The 21,666-nt window shown below is 40.1% G+C and overlaps 1 protein-coding gene across 3 annotated transcripts in view; it reads left to right on the top strand.

The window, feature by feature from the left end:
• Nucleotides 1–11,663: 11,663 nt before the first annotated feature.
• Nucleotides 11,664–21,666, top strand: part of SMARCA2 (SWI/SNF related, matrix associated, actin dependent regulator of chromatin, subfamily a, member 2) — a 71,304-nt gene continuing 61,301 nt past the window's right edge. For all 3 annotated transcript variants that reach the window (XR_008354244.1, XM_053466255.1, XM_053466244.1), the window contains exon 1: nt 11,664–11,810. The gene's annotated coding sequence lies outside the window, so the exon portion shown is untranslated. The remainder of the gene's footprint in view (nt 11,811–21,666) is intronic.

The following is a 21,666-nucleotide window of genomic DNA, read 5'->3' as shown; positions in this document are numbered from 1 at the left end:
CGGCCATGTATCATGTACAGCTCAATGAATGAGGTACCATTCAAGAATTCTCTCTTATTTTACTATGCACTAAACAGCACTGTCCAAGCTCTTCTTGCAGGAAATCTTCAATTCCCTTGCAAACTTACCTGCAAGCTGTCACCTTAGTGGATAAACCCCATAATATATAGTTTAATCATAATATATGTTTTAAAGAGCCACTATATCTAAAAAAAAAATATTAAAGGGACGCTACAGTGTCCAAGGCCAGATTAAGGAGCTTTTGATCCTGGAGCAATTTCACATGAAGGGCCCCTTCTCTGGATTTCCTGCCTTTAGCGTCCAGTTTTTCCACCTTTTCTCTGCATACACATACTACACAGTATATACACAAATACATAAACACACATCCACAGAGACACCATATGGACAAAAGTATTTGGACACCCAATCGTCACACCAACAGGGACTTATATGACATCCTATTCTAAATACATTAACATTAATATGTAGTTTCCACTACTCAGGGAAGACTTTCCACAAGTGTTTCTGATGGAATTGTTTCCCGTTCATCCAGTAGAGCATTTGTGAGGTCAGGTGCCAGGGCCTCTTCATCATTGTCACTAACACTGGTTAAGTTTACTCATTAATGTTGACCAACCAGGCTCTCTGCTGTGCAATCTTTAATTTCTGGGCAAGTTTCAACTACGTGGCAACTAATTTTAGAAATAACTAATTTGAACCATTTTTTTATGAGTTAGATCAAAGGTATTTAGTTGTTTTGTCATAAAAACATCTCTAAATACAATTATGATGAGGTTGTAATAACATGGAGCAAAAATAACCCTTGCGTAATTGTAGGACAACTTTAGCAATAATTATGTGAAGCTTAATTAACAGCCTCCGTTGTTGCACGCCACTTTAATGACATACTGCATTAAGTAGGATACAGTATGTGATTTATTTATTTTTTACATCTGAATAGCTGTGATTGCAGCCAACACGGAAAATATTTAAGATTTATTTTTTTCTAACAGTACTTAATGTCAAATGAACAGGTATTACCCACATCTTAGAGCAAAGGGGTTTTTCTGGTGCTGAATATGTTAATCCCATAAAATTTGAAAAGACTCAGGTATGATCTGACTATTAATCAACACGTATTGCTGTTAAACTTAATGTTTGAATTAAAGAGACAAATTGTTATTGCACTATATAATGAATCATTTTTTTATCATTAGAGTAGGAAGCCCTCTTAGTTTTGAAGATTCAATGCATGGACATCATGAGCAGTTGGATCTGATGATAGAATTTATCAGTAAACACTGTATGAATGTTTATCTCGCTTGGCATTTACAAAACTTAAGTTGCAGCCATAAACAATTAGTCTATATAAACATAGGAATGGCTGCCAATGAATAAGAGCTATACTTGAGTGAAACGCGTCAGGTGAGGTCTATCTGTCCACATTATGGTGTTCGCTGAATACTTCAAAAATAAACTTCTATCATTGGATGAATGTACTTTCTGAGTCGCAGAGTGCTTTGTTTTCATGCTTCATATTCACATTTCAACAGGATAAATACAGTCTCAATAACCTGCAATACTGATGAACTGTTGCCTACACATCTTTTAGCATTATTAAAATCAGCTACAGCACATGTATCTTGCTTCTGGATCAAATGTACCTGTTTGGAAGCATTTGGTGTAAAAGTAAAGGACTGTTTTAGCATGATGAATATGAGTTCCCTGGTAGCTAGTGGTAAAACAAGTAAAATTAATTAATGTCCACAGGGTGATCATGTTGGCGAGAGTGGTCGATTGGGTCAGAGGGCCCGCACATAAACTGTGGGTTAACTTGGAACAGAACACATCTCAGATCCCCCTTGAGGGTGCTCCCTTGCTCTGGCCAAGCAAGGCCCACCCAAGGGTATCGCCCACACTAATGGTCTTAGATAAGGTAGCCATAGGACAACAGCTTACTACCTACCCCTCCCCGCTTCCCCCTCTGATCTCTAACCCTGATTTCCCTTGAGGAATGTTGATTTATTTTTAAAGCTACCACAGAATTTAGCACAAATCACCACACACAGGTATAACAACATGGAAAGAATTGGTAGCATTAACCCCACTTCGACCCACCGATGCTCTTCCCTTTTTACGACTTAAACACTTGATCCTCTCACTACCTGCTTAGGAGAGATACCAGCAACTTTGAATCTATTTGCTCAGATGAATCCACCCACTCAGAAAGGTGCTCTTGCTAGAATTTTTAGGAACGTGCCTAGTAATTGTATACTGATATATGTAGATAATTGTAGCAGGGAGCTCCCTCACTGTGTCACAGTGGTCCAAAATATTTGATATTACAACCCACTGTTCCATCAGTAACCGCATACAGGAATCTGCATACAAACTGTTATTACTCCACCGACGTTACATAAAATCTACCCACATACACCTAAGAAATTCTGGAGATGTGAAGAGGACGCTGGTGCCTTCATGCATTTTTGGTGGGGCTGTAGAAAGATTACCCTATACTGCTCAGTAATCCATGACGGGACTAGATCTGGCTTCAGGTCCAACAGGAGTTCTTCTGCATCACACCTCACTGTCAATGAAAAACCCTGATAATCCACATACTGAATACAGCCAAACCATTGATTCGGGTGTTTTGGAAACAGAGGAACCCTCCGACCATTGCAATTTGGGTTGTCGCACGTACTCTTAATAAATACATTACATACATTTACATTACATTAATTTATAAAGCGCCGGCAGATTCCGCAGCGCTGTTACAGTCAGAAGAACAATTTAGAAGCACATACACAACACAAGAGGGCCCTGCTCTTGCGAGCTTACAATCCAGTGGTTGAGGGGGAAGGAAGACAATAGGGGAGGACAGCTTGGATGGGGATGAGTTGATCCGGTTCCGATGATGTACTGATGCTGTTGATTGTTCAGATGTCTTGATTATGATGATGGTTGGGAGTACTGGGAAGGAATGTTGCACGCTTCCCTGAACAGGTGGGTTTTCAGAGAGGTTTCGAAAGTTGCATACGAGGCAGAAAGTCTGAGCGAACGGGGAAGGGAATTCCACAGCAGGGGAGCGGAGCAGGTGAAATCCTGAATACAGGAGTAGGAAGAGGTAACAACAGTAGAAGATAACCGCAGGTCGTGAGAGGAGCGAAGGGGCGGGTAGGGATGTATTTGGATAGGAGGACAGAGATGTAATGGGATGCAGAGTTGTTGAGGGCTCTATAGGTCAGGATCACAGACGGACATAATGACTCACACAAACATCTTCTTTTTCATGACAAAACATGACTGGTAACGAAAGACAACCCAGAGTTTCCATCTGCATGGGGAATGTGTTGTACCAATATATTAATATGTTTTATTGATTTTGAGAACACCTGTATGTGGAAACTATGCAAAATAGAAGAATTACAAAATTAATTAATGTTCTTCCCTGGAGTCTCCTCCTTTCTCCCCATTGCCTGTCTGAGTCTACCAGAACCAGGGCCGGCCCTACAATGGAGCCGACTGGGGCAATTGCCCCAGGAGGCACTTTAGAAGGGGCGGCACTTTGCCGCTCCAAGCGGTTTTTTGTTTTTGTTTTTTTTTGAAGCGGAGGAGAGAGAGAGGGGCACCGAGTGGTTTTCGCTTACCCGCTCGGCGCCCCTCTCTCTCTCTCTCCTCTGCGGCGAGTCTCCCTGTTCGGTCTCGGTGCCGGCTTGTAATGCAGAGCGCCGGAAGTGACGTCAATTTCCGGCACTCAGCATTACAAGCCGGCACCGTGGCAACACAGGGAGACTCGCCGCAGGGCTGTTTAAAGGTAAGTACCGGTGGGGGGGGGCGAAGTTTAAAATGCCGCCCCCCCCTGCGTCGGCGGGGGGGCGGCATTTTAAACTTCGCCCCAGGCGGCGTTAAGTCTTCGGCCGGCCCTGACCAGAACCAACAACAAATGAAGACTGCAACAATTATTTTTTGTACAGAAATATTCAGCAGCTTCTCCATTCCTGTATATATAAAAGGAACGTAATTCCCTGTTATCAAAATCGTATGGACTTCTTTTGTCTCTCTCTTACTCTTTTTCTTTTTTCATCCTATCTCGCTATCCTTCTATCTTCTCTCTCTTTTCTTCTTTCTGCTCTTTTTCCTTTCTTTTTTCCTGTATTACTTTATATCCTTATATTCTCTTTTTATACTCTCCCACTCCATCTCCTCTAACTCCCATTCCCTCTCTTTCTTCTCTGGCTTCCGTTTCTTTCTTTCTTTCCTTTCTTCTATCTTTCTCTCTAATCTTTCACAATTTCCTCTCACCCTCTCTTCCTTTCTTTTCTCTCTGTCCTTCATCTCACTCTTTGCAATCTCCTTCTTCTAACCCCTTTCTCTTTCTTTCCTTTCTCTCCATTTCTTCTATCCCTTTCTTCCCTTTCTTTTTTATCACCACCTTGCACATAGCACTGTACAGCAGACCCTTTAGCACTCCCACACACACATAACACTATCCATCAAGACCTCCCTCAGCCTACACACAACACTATGCAGCTGCCCTTCCCCCACCCGCTCACTACACTTGTAGTCTATCTCGTCTCTTTGTGCACAACATGATCTGTTCATAGATGCCAGTGCAACAATGTTGTAATCTCTTCCAGGGCCGGCCTTAGGGGTGTGCGACCTGTGCGACAGGGCGCCATGGTAGCAGGGCCGCCTGCCCGGGACTTAACTTAAAACATCGTTTTTCTTTTTTTTTGTTTTTTTTTTTTAAACTTTATTTAACATCATTCATGTTAAATAAAGTTTAAAAAAAAAACAAAAAAAAACGATGCTTTAATTTAGGTCCCGGGCAGGGGCGCCGAGCGGTTGGTCGTGAAGTTCTCAGCAACCGCTCGGCGCTCCTTACTCTCCGTGACTCCGTCGCGGTGCCGGCATCTCATGTTGAGCGCCGGACTATTCCGGCGCTCAACATGAAATGCCGGCACCGCGGCAGAGCGAGAAGACGGATGCCTCCCGCTCCCACCGCAGGACTCCGTCAACAAGGTAAGGGGGTGTAGTTTGAAGGGGCAGAGGGGGGGTGTAGTTTGAAGGGGCAGAAGGGGGGGCGCCAGAGGAGTAGTCCGCACAGGGCGCCACAACGCCTAAGGCCGGCTCTGATCTCTTCATACTAACCCATTATAACACTGGTAAAAACTCTGGTATTTCAGATTGTAAACATGACCCTCCACAAAATGAGCAATCTTTTGTTTGCTTGTCCATGATATGAGTAACTGTCTATAGCAGTTTGTCTGAACCAATGAACAGTAGTTTTAGAAAAATAATTTTTAAGCATCCTATTGAATCAAAATATGTTAAAATATTGTTTGTCAAGCTCAATCATTACCAACTTCTTGCATGTTAATTTTTTTCTCATAGCCTGAGACCAGGTCAACTGATCTGATTGACCTTGTGAAGCCATCTGTGTTTAGTTATAGAAAAACTAAAACAAACACACATAATGATCTGGTTTCCTCTGTCACCTAGCTCCACTCCCTCTACCATGTCCTACAAACTGCTGCACTAATTGTGAGAGCTTGCCTCCCAGACACTGCGCAAGCCGCCATTCCAGCAAGCTTTGCATATACTCTGTGTGTGGTTTTTTTCATATGTGAAACCTGAACAATCACTTTAGTATGAGACACAGCGACAAAACCAGACACAGATGTATGTACCTGGTACTAAGACTGGGCCTGTAGTTACATTTTCTCAATACAGAGATATATAAACCCATGCTTTTTTACCTACTCCTGGTTCGCTGTTACGCTACTTTGGGCTATCTGGATTAGCTTTGCTTTGAATTTGTTTAGCAAGTTTAAATGACTGCTCACATTTGATCTATTTTTACATCTCAAGATACTGTTTGTTCGCGTGTTACCCTTATGAATTCCTTTATTCCTCCAGTATCCTACTACGTTTTCGTTTACTTTTTTTTTGCTGTTTAACTTTGTGCCATGTTTAAGTCGTTCATTAGTTATACTTTATTCTTACTACTAAACCCTTGCCTTCTGATTCTTTTCATGTTGTTATCCCCATAACCACTTGGACCTAGAGGCCACTAGCCACACAAACCTAGGAGCTCAACTCATGAGGGGGATTATGGAGGTGAAGTGTCTCGGTCCAGCTCAATTGGTTCTGCATAATCAATAATGTAGTCGGTAAACCCCAAATGTAAAGGCTGTGTTTGCAATGATAAAGACAACATGTCTGCCTCCCCAATGGTATATACTGTATTGTCTTTAATTAAGTGCCACAGTCCTAAGGTTCCATCAACTTATCACATGGATGCCTAAAAAACACTAATTCTTGTCACTTTCCAAAATTATTTGGACTTTTATATTTAACCAGAGTACATTCACAGATTATTATTGTTACAAAAAACTGCAAATTAAGATACATTTTAATGTTGTGGGCTAGGTGGAGGTACATGGGTATAGATAACTGCATTGTTCTAACAATATAATTGTGTTAGTTAATTTGTTGTAAATACCATCTGACTACACATCTTGAAATATATTCAGATCATTAAATTAAACAACGAGAAGCTCTGGTCTTGAAGTTGACCAAAATAATTTTGGTTACCCCCTAAAGATCTAGATAGTATCAAGATAGTATCAAGATACTCTCTAAAACACGCCAACGTATATGATTAAGAAATAGTTTTCTTAATCGATGCAATTTACCATTCTTCACCAAGTTCAGGTCATATATTTATCTTAAGTGTATATTTTAATGACACTATATTATATTTTTTTCCTAAATCTGAAAACTACTTCCAAGTTCTGAATAGCAAATGTTTGACCCTGTTTCTCCTTCTTGGATATTTAATTATTCTACTTTATTTGGCTGGTAACAGAGTACTTGTGTCGGCAACACTGGTATAATTTTGGGCACTTATAGTGTCAGGAATGCAACAAAAAATAGACGAGCTCCAGGTTAAAATATTGGGCTCTGTCACTCTCTACTAGAAAAGTGAACTTCAACATGACCTTGGGTTAACTTTTATTGTCATTTACATATAAAGATGTTTAAAAACTACCTACACTTTAACCTCATGTTATAGCACAAAACACCTAAATAGATTTTCCATAGAGACCAGTGGTCAAGAAGAATTAGCATATATTAAGTATCTTCACAGTGGTAGAATAAGATCTACAGGTGAATTGTAATTAAAAAGGAAAATGGTCTTATCTGAGATCTCTGATCCATTGGCGTTAATAGTTTTCCATTATAAACAATGCATTTAAAGAAACAGACTAGTCGAGTTGATATTCCCACCAATGCATTTTATTGTATGCAATTTAGAACGTGTGTTCTTTAGTTACTGGACTTAGAAAATGAAACTTCTTTATCCTTTTAGACCTCCCCTGGTTGCATCTACTGAATGCAGTGAGCATTTTCAGTACACTTTTTACACACTGTTACTAGAAAAATTGCCGAACATATCATTTTGGAGACTAGACTGTTCTGTTCGCTATGGGCTTGCTTTTTCAATTTGTGCAGAATTGTCCCAGGGTACCTTGTAATAATAAGAAAGGTATAAAAAGTGATTCTTGTGAAAAGTATAAAACAACTTTAGATGTATTTTTTTATATAAATACCTCTACTTATTTAGTTTAACCCTTGGTATTTAGTGCATAGGTGTATATGAGCCTACATAAAACCAACCAACAAGTAACACTAAAAAAGTAGCACGTTTTGTTGCATGGTACATTGTTACAAAAAACAAACAGGATAAACATATACAAACTGAAACTTGATTATATATACCTTGAGACATCCATTGTTACATACAAACCATACAATGCAATGTTTTTGTCTGTCTGTTCTCTAGGCCCATTGGTCTCCATTGAGATGGACAAAGACAACGCAGTTTCGGCAAACAATTATATATTAGGGATCTCCTTCCTATTTTTTTTTTACACTGCATGTATATAATAGAGCGCCAGTATAAACCTGGGGAGGGAAGGGTGTTAAAGCCATTTAGCTTTTTGTAGCAGACCCCCCTAGTAATCTTCATAACCGTTTACAACATTTGAAGCATGTCTATATAATATCTATATGGTACTAAATCATATGGCTGACAATGCAATTACTTGGTTTGACTAACACTAATGGAGCTTAGTTGTAGAGCAATTAGCAAATTGTGGTATGTCAGCAGGGGGTGGAAAATAAAATCTTCATGAAAGCCTCATGTACAATAGGGAACTTCAGGAAACAACGAGAAACAACACTTTCCTACAAGCTACATTTCCAGCAGTCTACATACTGTCTTTTTGATCAGACACCCAACCCATGGAATCTACCGATTAAAACCATTGTTAATGCATTCAAAAAAATGTTTATCTCTCGCAAGGCATTTGTCCTGTTGTTCATCTTTGTCCACTTGTGGCATTTAAAAGCTGTCAAAGAAGAAGTGCATAATGAATGCAAAAATTACTGGTTAAATATAAGTTTAATGCAATTAATATTCAGTTTTATGGTTCGGGCAGTTGCAACCTACCATTTTTGTTCTCTATTTGATAGAAATTCTTAATTGCATTTATTTATGTAACACCATCAGATTCTGTGGTACTGTTAAAATATGAGGAGGGGGTCAAAAATATTAACAAAGACAATTTAAAAATGAATACAATTTTGATACACTTTCAGACATTCCAGTACAAGTGGAGAAGAGGGCCATGTTGTTGTGTGCTTTACAATGCATTGATTGATTAAGGTGCATTCAATATTCCTTCTAGGGAAGACACTTGATAAATGATGAGTGTGCACAATATATGAAAACACCTTTAACATTTCATATAGTTAAATACTTGTTTAAAAGATGTGATTAGACATGGGTCCCTATCAAGAGCTGAAGGCATTTAGGAGAAAAATACTATATTTTGTTTACACAAATTAAGTTATAAACACATTTCAGCCGTTTCTATACACAGTGTTGTGACTTTTAGGGCTGTAGATCACAGACATACACTCACACTCTGGAAAAGAGGGAGAGCAGTAGAGGAAAGAAGGCCAGAGAGATTAAAGATGGACTGTGCCTCCTAAAGGGGACGTTTGGTGGGTATGTACTAATGTATGTGCTAATGTACATTCACTGAATGCAAACGGCTCACTTCTAAGACTGTAAGCAGTGAGCAGTTGTAATACACTAAGCCCCTGCTGATAAGTGACTTGTTTCCTATTCAAGTGCAATGAGCTGGATAATTGTGCCAAGGGGTCACAATAAACAAATAGTCCCCATTTCCAGAGATCAAAGCTTTGCTGACCCTTCTAATAGACTGCAGAGTGAAGCTGTGACAGTGACAGACCTCCGGGGTTGCCTGTAGCCTGTGTGCGGTTGTTCACAGCTCCTCTTGCCCAACTATGTAGGAGTTGAGGTGTTGGCACCCTCTGCACGGGGGAAGTGGCGGAGCAGAGGAAAACTACAGGCAGCAGGATTAAAAATAAAACCAAGGAGGCATAGGGAGGGGTTGGCAAAAGGATTCAGCGGGAGGGGAAGAGGCCATGATCCGGATAATGAGCTCATGACCCGGCTGCCAACGAGGGTGGCAGCCCTCTGAGTGACGGGGTGTCTGCAGCAGTGACAGGCAGGCACTGGGTGGTCAAGAGGTGCCGCTGACCACTAAGAGCGTCGGCAGCTGCATCGCTCTCACTCCTCCTAGTGCCTCTGTGAGGGTGACAGAGCGCAGGGACAGTGACATACGTCGCTACAGCACGACAGGGGACAGCAGGCTTTGCTTCTCCGGTAAGAGGAAAGGGGAGATTGGGCTGGGAATGGGAGGAAGACCGGGTAAGGGCATGCCATGCATCACCTTTTGTTACCATGTTGCTTTGCCAGCCCTGCTCCCTCCCATCGATCTCCTCCCTGTGCCATTCGAAGCGTGTTGCAGGCTGTACGGATACCTGATATACATTCCCCAGATGATCTCTGCCTCCCTTTGCCCTCTGCAGTGCTGCGGTGCATCGCTTTAAACTTGCAGAATTTAACCCCTAACACGATGGACTTTCGAATGCATGCACTTTAGGACAAGGCTGGTAGGCTGGTAGGTGGCACGGGCATATGCAGTACATTGCTTTATACTGGGATGCCACAACCTGTTCTAAATGGATGTTTAACGTGTAACTGGTCCAGTGTTATTCAAAACAAAAATAAAAAACCATATTAACCATTTAGTTGCAAGAAGGATTTGTAAAGCTATTGCTTTAAACCCCCCTTTGGCACTCAGTGGGCGAAAGACTGCTTGATGGCAGATGGCATTGCAGGGCAGTAAAGCTCCAGTAACTGCATGATGCCCATGCACTCTGGAGCTAAAAGGGATCTGGAAAATACAGCTACGCATTTCCTTCTCTCCTTGTTGGCAATGAAGTTTTCTGGGAGGAGACAATGAACTTGGCAGATTATTCCTTCCCATTATTCTGTATCAAGCTGAATCTGTAGGGGACCGGTATAGGCTTTGGTTACAAATTCTTCTCCCAGTATACAATAGAAAGGACAGATAGAGGTATGTATGCTTATTATATGAATCTAAATCTAGTCCGTCACATGCAATGTATTAAATAGATGAATGGAAAACCTGCATACATAAGAAATAACTGCAAAGTTGTGACACTATGATGAGACGGAAAGTGTAATATTTATGGTATTGTAGCTGTTTGATATTGCAGTGATTAATTTCAGTCCATTTTAATAATGTATACAGTGATCTTCTGTTTCCTACATATGTTGCCCTCATCATGTCTGAACCCCTCTCTGCTGATCACTACAATGTATTTACTTTTGAAGGTTGTGTGCCATATACAGTGTCCTGCTTTACAATGCCGGGGCTACTTACTTGCATGTCTTACAATAATCAGGACCCTTGCGTTGGATTTTGCAACTTCCACAGAATATATCTATAGCATTTGAAATGATCTGTCTTTAAATTCACCTTTAATATTTGCTTATGCTTTTATACTGTGTGTGTGTGTGCGCAGATCAGTGACAGTTTGCCTTAAACGTTGCCAAGGTAGCAGTCCATCTGATGGCGAAGTACGACTCCCATGACTCACAGTCATCCTTTTGTTCTCGATAGGGTGGCTGGCGGTGCTAGGGGAAAAAAAAGCTTCAGCAGAAATCTGGGGAGCTACTTGTTGGATATGTTTGGGAATGCAAATAGGAGTGTTTTATGTAGAGAGAATGTTTAAAAACAATATATACTCTTGGTATACATAGACATGCCAAATGTCGTTACAATGTCCTACTGTAATAAACATTTTGAATGAGTTATTCGTTTACAATTTGAGCCACACTTTCTTTATAAAGATGATGTTGTTGTTAAAGATTATTTGAAGGTATTGAGATGTTTGATCACCTGCCCGAATGCTGCCTTCTTGCATCGGTCATGGTGATGTGGTGTGTGCAGCGCATGTTATAAACTCTGGCAGCCTTGCAATGGTTGCATTTGCTGTGTACAAATATCACGGGCACACGAAGTGCCGCCTCGCCTCCCGAAGCCCAGTTCTTCAGCCGGGTTGTGTTGTCCTTGTGCCTGTACAGCGGTGCCAGTGTGTGTGTCGGTGGTAGCTGTGCACAGGCAGGCCTGCAGACACAGGCTGAGTTTGTCTAGCAGAGCAGAATCAGGAAGTCAGAGGGAAAACACACAGACATGTTTGATCACGATGACATGACGGAGGGGAGGAGGAGGAGGAACAGGAACAGGGCCTGAAGCTGTACCTTCACACTCAGAAAATACACCCACACATTTAAGGGCTGTTGTGTCCCCCCCAAAACACCCGGATCTGCTGAGCAGGTATGTTTCATCAGCCTCCCCACCCCTAGCACTGACTCCTCGTTGTATTTTGCTGCCCTCTCTCCCCCGCAGCATGGCAGAGCTGCCATCGATCGCCTGTAAAAACTTTCCGGAGAGAGGGGAGGGAATAAACATGGCTCTCATTGCTTCCTCGCCACTAAAACCGGCTTAGGGGCGAAAGCCCGTGGGGTGCTGTGTGCACAGATGTGGCTGGCACGGGGGAGTCCCTCCGGTTGGTGAGGGGGTCCCCTAGCGCTGCCCACCCTGTAAATGAACAGCGGTTTGAAAACTTGCCATGTTTCAGGGGGGGAGGGCAACTTATTAAACTGAAGCTCCGAAAGTCATGGAAGGCGGCGTATTATTCGTAAGAATAACATCTGGAAGAAATCCTACTCGGCCTCGAATGACACAAACACATATATCGTATATCACACAAAATGTATCCCGTGTGCTGATTGTAGGTCTCTCCCGCAGCGCGTTTTTATGACGTGTTATGCATGTTGTGTTAAATGTATGCTTTATAAATGACTTTAGTTGCCCTGCTCAGGGGCTGGTTGCCCTGGGCTCGCCGACAAAAAATGCCACAGCTGGCTTAGAGGGGTAAATTCATCCTAAGCTGCTACAAGTGATATGTGGAGTCACATTGTGGCTATAACCACCCTCCATGAATCGGTCACCTAACCTTAGGAGGGGGAAGGGGCTGTTTATCTGTATACTACAGACTGGAGATTTAGTGACATTATCACATAAATTATTATAGCATATAAATTATTATTCATTGTCGTATATAAATTATTATAGTGTTCGGTTACTTTGGAGGAATGTTAGCAGGTCATGTGAAGAATAGTGCTGCACTTGACAGAGATCTTGAAGTAAAAATTAATTTTTTTTTTCAATAGTTTTGAACTTTATAGTTCTGAGCCAAGTTTATGGTTCTTTACACACTGTAACCCATTAAGGTTTTTTTTAATTATATTTTACGCTTCAAGAAAGCAGTTTCAGCATTTAGTCATTAATGTCCCTCTTTCTCATCTAGTCTGCATACAGAAATATGGGGTTGTGGAGTTTTTGTTAAGTTAAGTATATGTTTGAGGACTAAAATTTAAATAGTGCACAAAAACAAAAACAGTCAGCAATTTTGCTTTAGAAACCTTCCACAGAGGGCTTTTTTAATGGAGGGCTAAAAATCCCCCTTGAACTGTGTATCTACATAGATATGCAGGGGCATTAAGGGTCATTGAGCTGTATATAATATAATCAATTACTCTCTGTTACGCTGACAGAGCCTTTCATACGTGCCAGCACTGACATTGTAATCAGAAAAAGCTCAAACTTGTCCATGGGCATTAAAATATGGCCACCAAGTGCCATTACACATAATTTACTAGAACACTGCAGACATCAAAATAGTGCATCATTAAAGGGGAACTTTCTTTTTTCTAGTATTGCATTAGAAACAAGTTTTGCAAGTTATTGGGTTGTTTTCTATTTTTATAATGTTTCTAATGTATATGTAAGTTACATAAAATGTATCCTAGTCATTTGTGTATGGTCTTTTGCCCGATCTACTAGACAAGCATCGTAATCCCTTATTTTACCACCTTGCAGTAAAAAAAATAGAATGGCTCAGTTATAATCACCTATGCATTGGCACCCTGATTAATGAAAGCCTAAGGAGGAAGAGAAGTAGAATTTCTTTATTATTGCCATCAGATCAGTGTGGTGTTTGACCAGGGAAAGTAGATGAACGTATAACATGGTATTCTCCAGGCCTGCAGATAAAGGGACCTTATTGGAACAAAATAATAATAAAAAAAAAAAAGAGTTGATCAATGTTAAACTACATTACTGTATACAGAAAATAACACATTTTTTCCCCATGGAATTTCCCCTTTAAGTGCATTGGCTTGTAACATTTTCTTAACTTTCCTATCAAGTATTAATCTCTATGGTTTAGTTATGCATGTTATATGATTTATGTTATTATTTATTATTATTATTATATAGCTATCATATTCTGCAATGATGTACAATAAGTTAATGGGACATATCAAGTAGCGCATCCCAAAATAATTTAGGCTTACTAAAACAAAAGGTGAGAAGAGCTCTGCTCACATGAACTTTTGAGGAGGTAGGGTATAACGTATACAACGCAAGAATTTCATGTGTAAATGTTTGAGGTGGAACAGCAACACAACTGTATCTCAGTGTAAACATTGTTTAAGTGAATTACAGTTGAGGCCAAATGTTTATATACACCTTGGCTAAAAACTTCAAACTCAAGTTTTCACAACATCATACATTTCTTTTGGCAAGTCAATTGAGGCATGCACTCTGTTCACATCAGATATAATTTTAAAACAATCAATTACAGCCTTTATTTGGAATATTTGCTGCTTCGATTCACTATTCAGCAACATTTATGATGGATTGTATAGGGGAAAAATGGGTGTGAAAGAGACCAGGTAAGATTAGTGCCTAAAGAAAATCTTCTTGCATTAGGAAGAGGCAAATAAAAGCAGTTTTAAGTGGTAGATGAAATTTTTTAATTTTTTTTAAATAGAATGAATGTGAGGGTTGAAGGAGAGGTCGGAGTCATTGCGACACTCAGACAGCAAGCACATGGGGTAGCACAATTGACATTGAGGGAGGGAAGATAAAAAAGTTTTAGAGTGATTTGAGTTTTGGGAAATGTTTAAAGATCCAGCGGCAAGGCAATTAGTGTCACAAAAAGAGAAAGATCAGGGGTAGAAATGTCTAAATGCCCAATGTTTCCCAAAGGAGACAGTGTAAAGTGAGAACGAAGGGATCATAGAACTGAGCCTTGGGATGTAACAAATGTAGAGAGGATGAGTAACTCGGGATAGTGAAAGGTCCAGGAGGATTATATAATAGCTTACATTGAAAAACAAGACACAAATCCATCCAGTTCAACCTTGCTGTTGAATAGTGGCCCTTGGATTCAGCAGTGAATAAATTGCTGGTCACTTTACTAAGAGTGGTCATAGTATTGTCAAGAGCCAAATCGAGTAAAAAGCTGAAATTGAGAACTTTAGCTAGATGTTTACAAGCCATTCAAGAAGCTTCGAGGTACCGTATTAGCTCGAATATAAGACAAGGTTTTTTTCAGAGCCTCGTCTTATATTCGGGGTCATCTTATAATCTCAAATAGAGGTCTGACTATAAGACTAAGATCTGGATCCCCCGCAGTGCTGCAGGGGACCTGGATCCTCTTCTCTGGCAGCTGGTGGACGTCTGTGTGATGGCCCGGCAGAAGTGCACCGGCAGAAGTGCGGGGCAGCAGCAGAGGCTGTCTATGCACATCACAGAGACGTCCACCAGCTGCCCCCGCTAGACACCAGGTTGTCTGGAGCACGGGGGGTTTGCGAGTCTGGGGATGCATTGGTAAGTCTGGCAGAGTGGCATATAGGGGGTACAAAGCATATCTGCGGGGCAGAGTAGCAAGCCTGGGGGTGCAGATGTGCATAACTGGGGACACAGGTTGGCAAATAATAGGAAATAAAAACTATGCATTTTTCTCAATCATAGTTTTTATTAAATATTAAAAAAGGTTTTACATTTGAATTAATATTTCTAGTAAAACTTTTTTCCTATTGGGTAGTCTTATATTCAGGCTTTGTCTTTTTTTCCTAAATTAATATTCACATTTTGGGGGGTATTCTTATAATCGGGGTCATCTAATAATAGTAATAAAGCATATACAGTAAAAGGAAATAAAAAGATTGGGCGATAGTTTTATAAACTGGTAGGATTCTGGAAGGGTATTTGCAAGATGATACTTGTGGCATGGTTGAAGGATGGTGGAATGGAGGAGGAGAGACTGAAGATGTTAGGGTAGGGGCAAGACTGGATAGGAGATTGGCTTAGATAAGAGGTAATATGATCAAGGGGACAGGTGGTTGGGCAAGAAGAAGAGCACATATAACTCTTCTTTAGTGAATGGAGACAACTGAAGGGAACAAAAAAGGAGGAAGGAGAGTTGAGAGTGTCTGAAAAGGGAAGGGGAATGTGGACCTGTAGAGAGGTTTCATGTTTAATTGTGTAAATGTTATCTTAAAGCAAGGTGCAAAGTCAGAGGCTGTAGGACCTAATGGGAGGGATGGTTTAGACTGGGTGTAGTAGTGAATTGGGGGATTTAAGATGACCAGGAGATACGGGATGTCAGACTCCCTCTGTAAAAGCTCAATACAGAAGTGACATTTCTGTTTTTTGGATGTACCCGATGGATACACTAAACTACAAAAATAGTCATGTAATGAAATAAAAGAGGGGTGACCTGTATTTGTAACTTCTGCATTGGAGACACTGTTTAAAGAACTGGTTTTATTACTGTGTATAATTTTGAACAATAGAAAAATATAGTAAGGCAGTGAAGCTCGAAGCAGGATGTTTTTCTCTGTAGTGGGATTTGAAGATAATGCGGGAGTGAGCCGTGGCAAAGTTATGCATTAGGGGAATAAAAATAAGCATGTTAATTATACACTTGATGTTTATTGGCAATATCCTCTGTGGAGAAGTGTCTTGGAATCAAGACAATACACTTCTGCAGCTGGTTGCAAAAGGCTAGCGGGGTTTTTCATGCCTAAAAAGTTCACAGAATTAGATTATGCTATTGCTTCTTTTGTAAATCCTTATTAAAGCATACGGTGCCGTGAGAGCACTATTTCTTAAGAATGACATAAATTTAGGTTTGCAGGGAAATAACATCACAGATTAGCTATTGACTAACCAGCAATGGAGGGAGGTTATGGCTATAACGGAAGGTGTGGAGATTATGAGCATGCAGTAGTCCATGTTCTTTGTCATGGCCGTTGAGCAGATTCTCCCCTCGGCAAAAGAAAACCCAGCTATATCTGCATATACAACTAAATATGACTTCCAGGTACTCCATATTGAATGAAAAATATATAAAACTTAAGTGTTCAGGAAGCAGTTGTAATAAAATATTTAAAAAAAAAAAACTGGAAGCCCAAAAATATCAACAAGCTATCAGCGCCATTGATGTGCTGACTTAGTAGAGGGGCTAGTCTTCTGGTACATAAAAATGGTTGGGATTCAGCTGCCTGCTAGAGGTTTTCTATATGAAACAAAAGACAACTATACTGTATTGTTAGCTTCTTTGAATAGGGCCTTCCTCGCCTTCTGTTTCTATAGGTCCAAATTATATGTTATGGCCTGTTTAACCCCTGTACAGTGCTGTAGAATATGATGACATTATATAAATTAATATATAATAATAATAATGTTTGTGAAGCTGTTCAATCCAGACGCTTAAGATGCCTGTTCTTGCGTTTCACATCAGAAACAAGGGGGTTTATTCGATAACAATAAAGTTGGCAGTAGAGTTGTGGTTGCAACTACCTGATACTCTGATATTATCTATTGTGAGGGACCAACACTATCCTACAAGAAGGGCTAGACTGGCTCTGTGTAATGCATAATTTATTGGATGACAAGATTTAGAAGAAATCTTACCGATTTAACTATAGATTATAAAGGGCAAGCCAAACTCTTTCTGCAATGGGGATTAGATGTACCGTATATAGTACATAGAGAAGCATGTATAGAGAAGCAATGGAGGGAATAGATCCAAAAATGTTACGGAGATGGAGCTGTATTTGTTTGAAGCCTAAGAACTACCTTTGTTTAATACCTTTGCATCAATAATGCAAGCTATGTATTGCACATGGCTTTTGTAAGCGTAAATAAGGAACACTACGATACTAACTGGTCCGTAAATGTGGAATACGTTGACCTCTGTGCCAAACAACAGTTGGTAGCTCTAGCCTAATTATTACACTACATTCTATGTTTCCCTTTAATCTCCCATTGATTCTTAGTAGCATAGTTGCATGATCATACATGTCTTACAAATACTTTTTTACAGGTAGATGTAACTGAGTACATTTTCTCTATTATGGATTTTCCCCCTGATGCTTCAATTGCTTTTCTGTCTGAGTACCTAGTTTGGCTCTGAAACAGCACAAAAAGCCCTTCCATTATACCTAATTCAGCACTTCATCATCCTCCATCTGCATTGTCCTTATGAGCCTTTTTACACCTGTATATCTAGAGCTTTTAAGATATTTTTTCCCAGCTCTTTAGCACACACTAAGAAGTGTACACAGCATTTTGTGAAAAAAAATAGAAGGAATGGTTTAATGTACTTTAAGGGCAGAGACTGAGGAGGGGGGGCATATTAGTATATTTCAGTGTTAGGACAAAGGGTCGGAGACTTAGATGTAGCATAAGGCACGCAAAGCAAAGGAATTTAACACAAACATTAACATAAATGTGCACACAGACTAACACACACTTACTTGAATGCTCTCTCACACATGCATTAAGAACCAGTTACCCTGTTAAGAGTGAATAAGTAAAAATAATCTATTCTCTTTGTGACGGTTAGGCCGTACAATTATGTCCTATAAAACATGGTTTATGCGTCCAAGGATGTAATAGTACATTGTATGGATTTCACCCCCTCCGCTACAAAGGAGGTTTTCCTGTGGTCTCCCCAATCAGCAGAGCCCAGCATTGCTAGCTTCCAGCTGCCTGTAACGGTGCTGTGTGTGAGCACCGGTTACACCGGAATACAGGAGAATGCCCTGACAGCACCGGAAACAACATTAAAAAGGTTCTCAGATGGTCTATCTAGACCCTCCTAAGACCACTGATGCCCCCAGCAATTTAGGATAATGGAGCCCTGCTTACTGAACACTGATTTATCAGCAGCAAAGGGCATATAAGTGAAAATATTAAAATAAATAAAAATGTGTAGTATGTAGGGGAGCATTTTGCTCCCATACAAAATTAAAAACCTATGCATGTGAGATATTACTCTACTATAAGTTGTGGAAATGTTAAGTAAAATTGAGGGGGAATTCAAATCCCTTTGCTGTTTTATGACATTTAAGTCATATTAAATGAAAGCATGTCCAAAAAAAATGGTACAAAGAGAAAGCTCTTTCTGCCCTTAAAAAAACCAATATATTATTTGTGTGGGTGAACTATAGATGGAGAAGGGGATTTGTGTTTGAATAAAGTAAAAAGGCAAAAAAGCAGCGTGACAGTAAAACCCTAGTCACGAGGAAGTGAAACAAAGGACAGATTAGGCCAATGAACATCACTATCTATATGTATATATATATATAGTAGTAATTAGTAATGCCATGGACAGTAAATGTTAGTGATGTCAGTAAATTAGTGAAATTGGCAATCGTGATCATATTACTATTTTACTTGATTGTAATATGTTCATTTTTTTATCATTTGTGTCTGTCACTTTATGTCAGTGGTTAAAAGGTTTAAACATACATATTTTCAGAGAAATTGGAGGTGAATTCATTATATAAAGCACCATGAAGTCAGAGCATATAATGCCATAGACAATATGGTAAATATATTTATATCTTGTTGTCTTTATGGGTCATGTTATATGAGTTGTCATTTCTCTTGGGCAGTTACTGTCTTAAATGTTCAAGTCTAACAGAGAGCCCACACCTCAATCATTCCTCACAGGAACAGTATAAAGTACGTACCAGAGTTCCACCACCTGCTGTGGGGAACTCTGGCCTTGGACCTGGTAGGATGCTTGTTTGTTTTTGAAGCTATTAGAGGCAGAAGATTCATTTGTGCACCCAAAGTAACCTGTAGACAGACCCTTTCATACAGTGGTGTCATCTCTTGCCCAGCTTCCTTTAGTAGCTAAGCTATATGGGTTATGACGAACAGTTTGTTATGGGGCTCATGGTGGTTTGGAGGAAACCTATAGGTGTTGCTGTGACACTTTTAAGGAAAGCCTTGAGGCCTGTTCTGCCAGTAGTAGAATTCATGAGAAAGACATCTTGATATATCACATAAAATTATGCTGCGGGGGCTGTAGTGTTGGATCTCTCCAACAGCTATGCCAGGCATAGAAGACCCAAGTCTGAGGCATTCTGTAATAATTAGATATTGCAGTTTGAATTACTTTGCACCGCATAGTCCTCTGAACATCTAAAGTTCCATGTGGCTTGCTCCAGGATGTTAGGTGGCAGGCTTCGCTCAACATAATCATGGAGTTTTACAACTAGGAAACTCATGTGGGTCCGTGGACCCTGTGCCTCTGCTGAACATAAAGGACCAAAGCCACATCCGCTCTTTCAAGCTCAGCCTTCTGCCACCTTCAGTGAATTGGAGAATGCACTCTGCATTTTAAAAGCATGCCCCAGTGTAGGGGCTTTGTTATGTAGCATCCCAGTGAGCAGTTTGCTCATACCTAGGCCATTGGGCAGGTAGCAGATTCTACATCACTGTGGGCTGAACATTTCCCAATAGTTTTTTATTGATATCACACATCATTCAAGAGCTTTATTATTGTTGTTTTTATTATTTTTAGGTTGCATATTTTCCTACATAAGTTCACTCAAAAGCACTTCACTATTCAGCTCAAGGTGAATGAATTGGTGCATGCTTGGAAGGTTAGCCATCCTGCTAATTAGCAGACAGTGCCTTTAATAATATACTTGATTTACCAAGGACTCTGTATGCATGCCGTTAAGGAGTGATTAGATCCCAGACAGTGAGGTGAGCTTAATGTTTAATGCTTCATGAGGAGCATGTGACACGTTGTACTTGCATGTGAAATATTAATAAGATTTAATATAGACAAAATAAAGATTTGGAAGCTATGTAGAGTAGTTCCAAGTATGGCAACCACAATGATGCAGGTAGGATTCATTAAAATATGGGATGTTTGTACAGTAATGTCCCCCTTTTTGTAGTATATCAGACCATATCATTACCATTTATTTACCTGAATTTTGTAACAAGGATTCTCTCTGGGTGAAGCTGAACATTTTTTTCAATGGCTTCTTTATTCCATAGAAAGATATAAACTACATGTTTGGAGACTTTCCAGGTTTTTTCTCTATGTTCTGTTTTTGCAGTGGGACAACTATAGAGACAATAGGAATACAGTATCCTTGTTAGTATTACAGAATGGAGTCTTGAATATGAATAGATGGGGCCATTAAAAAAAGAAATCATGGCTTAACAAACGCCGGGCTGCCATCATGAATCCGCATGTTACTTGACCTCGCTGGGTGCCTCATTGCACTTGCCTCTGCACACCTCCTTTAGGAGCTGGAGTCAGTCTGTGACTGTGTATATACTGTAGTATGTGTATAAATGTATAGTTCTAGAGTCAATGTGTGTGTAAATATATAGTGCCAGAGTTGGTATGCCTACTGTATTGTAGTTCAAGATTCAGTGTGTATGTGTCCATAGTGTTATAGTGTAACTTTATTTATGTATATTGCTACCCCGTGTGTGTGTATGCCCATGTGTATAAGAGTGTGGTACTAGCATGTGTGGTGGTTATGATACAGTATGGCATTAGCATGAGTGTGTATGTCAGCATATAATGTGTGTATTAGTGTATGGTGTTGGCATGTGTGACATGAGTGTAGAATGTTAGCGTGTGTGTGTTGCTGTAAGGTGTTAGTGCTTGTGATCCGAAGATGTAAGTGTGTGTCTGTTGCGGTATGGTGTTAAGAGTGTGTAAATAAACGTTAGTGTATGGCAAGGCCCGACAAACCCCAGGGGCCAGGAAGATAAAACCATGATTGGGGAAGAAAAAAGTCGAGAAAAAAAAAACAGCTGGCTTCTAACTTTTTGATCCAAACCAAATTTCTTGACCCCTGGTATAACATTTAATCCTTCAGCATATGTAATTTGTGGAAAAAATCAATTGACCCTTCCATTTAAAAAAATAATAATTCTTTAACTTTACTCCTGGTGGGCATACCCCACTCCCCCTACCAAGTATTTTTGTGATCATTTGTGATTCTGT

Source organism: Spea bombifrons, chromosome 1 (assembly GCF_027358695.1).
Source record: "Spea bombifrons isolate aSpeBom1 chromosome 1, aSpeBom1.2.pri, whole genome shotgun sequence".
Taxonomy (NCBI): Eukaryota; Metazoa; Chordata; class Amphibia; order Anura; family Pelobatidae; genus Spea; species Spea bombifrons.
Note: the sequence above shows the minus strand (reverse complement) of the source record. Positions and strands in the feature narration are given on the sequence as shown.